Source organism: Phoenix dactylifera, chromosome 8, assembly GCF_009389715.1.
Source record: "Phoenix dactylifera cultivar Barhee BC4 chromosome 8, palm_55x_up_171113_PBpolish2nd_filt_p, whole genome shotgun sequence".
Taxonomy (NCBI): Eukaryota; Viridiplantae; Streptophyta; class Magnoliopsida; order Arecales; family Arecaceae; genus Phoenix; species Phoenix dactylifera.
In genome coordinates, this window is record NC_052399.1 from 13,888,264 (window position 1) to 13,892,309 (window position 4,046).

Here is a 4,046-nt window from a genome sequence, read left to right on the forward strand (position 1 = left end):
TTATCCATTACTAGGGTGACTCCAGAACATGGATGTGCTCGTTACTAGGAAAATTGATCTGGGAAACTATGTGAAAGAGAGAAACAGGAAACAATGGTCAGGAAATGATTCGATGCAGGAAACAAGAAACATATTTCATCGAGTAAGCAAAATATGTCAAGAAAAAGATGTGAAAATGTGTAAAAAAATCAAGCAGTGAACTTGTTTTAGGAGGATCGATACCGATTTCCTGAAGTTGGGGTCAGCCAGGCAAATAGCTAGGAGTTTAATTTGTGTCCTTATAAGGGAACTCCCCTTTTTTGTCTTTAGTCTCTTCCTCTAGGAGAATGATAAAATGTTATGAGGTACTCACACAAACGCACAAGGGAAAGAAAAAAGAACAAAGGCCTGGAGTAGATGGTCCTTTTATTCTAAACTGCGGTTTAAATCTTTAAACATGGGACTGGAGTGGATGGACTGTAAGTCAATGGAAAAGGACAAATTTCTCTCTCTTTGCTATGCCTTTTTCATTAATAATCTGTTGGGAGCCCAGAATTGGAAGTTCTTTCTCCTTGCTTTGATTTAATATGCTTTCCTTGGAAACTCCAACCTGAGGTGTAAACGGGTTTTTTCCTTCGACGCATCCTGGAATTTGATTTACGAGAATGCCTTAACTATTGGACGTGCGAAGTTGAATTCCAAAAACAGTGAAATCTTCATGTATATTTAACTCTAATCTTATTTCGGACCAGAATTTAAACTTTACATGGGAAGTTCGATTGTTGCTAATCTAATATCGCATCTCTTAAAACCTCAGAGATTCAAAAGCCTTCCTCCCTCTCTCTCGCTGTGTGAGGAAAATACTAGTTAGATGTAAACGACGGAGCGCATGCTGGTCCTGCAGATGACCTACTATGGCATCAGGGATAGTTGCCATAGCCTATGTTTAATTATCCTTTTTTTTCAGTGGTCGTTTGATATCATACAGGCATCAATTACACAATGCCCTGCCGCTGGTCTAGTCTTGATTCTTTATATTGGATTGAATTATGGTTTGCCAAAGTTGACTTGACTGGTAAGTTTTCATTAAGATGGAAATATGGATTATGGGATATACCGCTAGCTCTGGGAGATATTTAGATGCTTGACAGTGAACCCAAACTGTACGAACAAAAAGAAAAGGCGAAGCCAAACAGATGGAAGTTTGAGATTTCCTAAATCTAGGTGATTGCCGGCCTTTGTCGGCACAGACAGTCACTTTTGTTAGTCCCAATATTTAGTTAGGGCAGGCACCTCGAGCTGTTGCCGAGCAGAATTGTAAATGGAATCCGACTTTTCGGTCGTTATGAGTGAAACACACTAGGTTTCCAGTTTAGTCGAACCCCCTCCTCTTGAGAGGAGAGAAATAGAATCAACTCTATTGTTTATCACTTTGTCAGTCTTTTTCTTTCCGGTGGAATGCCATTTGTCAGTCTTTTTCTTTCCGGGGGAATACGGCATAAAGATTTGAGAGGCTATTTGATGACACATCATCTCAAGGGGACTCCCAACTTCTCTTCTCCTTGCATGGAAAATTATTGCGAACAATCAACTTACAGTGAAAATAGATAGTTTCCGTCTTCGTGTAAATCAAATAGACTGTCAAAATCATAATAACCATCTAAAATTTGAGTTAAATTTGAGCTACAATCACCCTCGGATCTTCTGGTAAAATTAGTGTTTCTTTCTCAAAAGAAAGTGCCATATCCAAAAATTGGTAGTTCGATGTATACATACCATGATTTGCACGAAATCAGATATCACTCATAGTGACTTAAAAGATGTATTATGATAGCTTTCAGATTTCGCTTTGCCTTGCTATGCGGCAAATGTTAGGCTGTTTATAATTCTTCCGAGAGAACAAAATTGAGGCCACGAGATAAAACAAAGGTGGTTTAACCCACACTTTTAATGCCAAGAGATTCCAAATTTGTTTTGGAGTGCAAGATAAGATGCATCACCTCATTCTGACATATAGGTTTAGTCTTGTCTGTTTTTTTTTTTTGGTTTGGATTAGCTTTCAAATTGATCGAGTCAATCCAAACCTATCTAAAGATGACATTAACTCATGACCAACTCATCATATCTGGTGGACGAAATTCAAGCCAAGAGTTATGAGCCCCTTATCATTTTGGATCAGATATGGCGTGTGAAAAATTAAATACAAGTATACAACTCTAGGTGAGCTTGCCCTCCTTTTTCTTATGAAAAATAAATAATTCTAATCATATTCGAACCCAACAAATATTTACAATTTAAGAAAACTTATATTATTAGCTTAGTTGTTTGGCACATATCCAATGAGGACTTAGCCTTGGAAGAGATCCATGATTCAAATCCTAGATTTATTTTTTCAAAAAAAAATAATATTGCAATTTCAAGATGCAGTGGATCAACTGCTAACAAGTTAGACTTGACCACACCTGCATGGAAGCATAAATCCATGGACCTCAAAGCTAGCCAACCTGATCCATTTCCATTTGGAAATTGGAATGGGTTCAACCAAAACGCTAGATCCCATAAAACTATGCTTGGATCCATTCCAACGAGAAATTTTAGCATCCTACATTCGTAATTGATAAAAAAAAGCGTGACAATTAATGGATCTCGTAACAAAGAATATTCAATACATCATCCCTTATTACTGCAAAGGCCGGTAGGTTCACGGATTCATTAATTGTCACGATTTTTTTATGGATACATCAAGTATGCATCTACGAGTCATCATTGAGTCTTCAGGCGAGAAGAACCCAAAATAGTGATCAAAATGTCCATGAATCTTTTCAGAAACATTGATGTCCATGGAAACTTAGCCGCTCAAAGTAGTGTTCTTTCCTCCACCTTTGAAGAAAGAGAGCTGGAGGATGAGTGCACATCGCTTTGTCATTTTAAATATATTTGTCTAGTGTATATATGTGATTTGTAAAATTTATAGTAGGTCCGAACATCGTATCCATGAAAATTAAGGTCCTTCATCCAAAAGATTGTCAAGAAATTACTTTTGATATACGAGAGCTATTTAGGTTGTTTACTCTCAACAGACAAAAGTTCAGGGATTGCGCCGGTTTGAAGTTCTAAAGTGTGGACATGGCATATCTTTATTGTTCAAAGTCTGTAATAATGAGTAAATGTCATTTTTACTATGGTTCCATGAAAGAATTGGATATTATGAAACGGAGGGGGAAAAAATGTGGTCCAAGAAAGTGATAGAAAGTATGTTTAGGGAATTGGTTGGGGTTAGGTCCGAGGAAAAAAGTTATAGACACCTTTCCATACTTTCTATCTGAAGTACTTCACTTAATTTTCTCTCCAGTCTTAAACTTTGGCGGTATTTATCGTGCGTTTCTTGGACTTAAGACTCTTGAAGAATTTTTTTTCATGTTTCAGTTATATATAGAAAGATAGAAATAAAATGACTACAATTTTGGGTATTCATTTAATTTTGTTAGGTACAAGTGCTTTTCTTCTAACACTCAAGGCTCTTTATTATCACTATCAGGCCCAAGGGGATGTAAGAAGTTTATGAGATTATAAAGTGAGTGAACAATTGTTATGGTAGCTACAATAAATCATGATACAACCATTAGAAACTTCATAATATTACCTTCTTATTGTAGAAGTGATTCACATGAGCGAACCGTTCGTCTACTTAACTCCTCAGTGATCGTCTGCGAAAAACTCCTATTTCGTTTCCTCCATCTAAGTGAGTGCCCTGCTTTGATTCCAGAAATGTTTCCGATACAAACAATTCACTATTTCCTTCCAATGCAGTGAAGCAAAATAATACAAATTAACTTCTTTTTAATGCTGCCATGGTTATTCTTTAAATTAATTAGTATCTGCAGCACTTTGTGTCTCACATTCGGAGATGCTTCCATGACTCAAGTAAGTTTGCAGATTCGTCAATATTTAACTCTCAATTTATTATGGGAACTCAAGGAAAGGCAGTGAAGAGCACCTAGAAAAAAGGAAATGATCCTCACAGCTTTCTACCATCAAAATTCCCACTTCACCTTCGAAGAAAACGT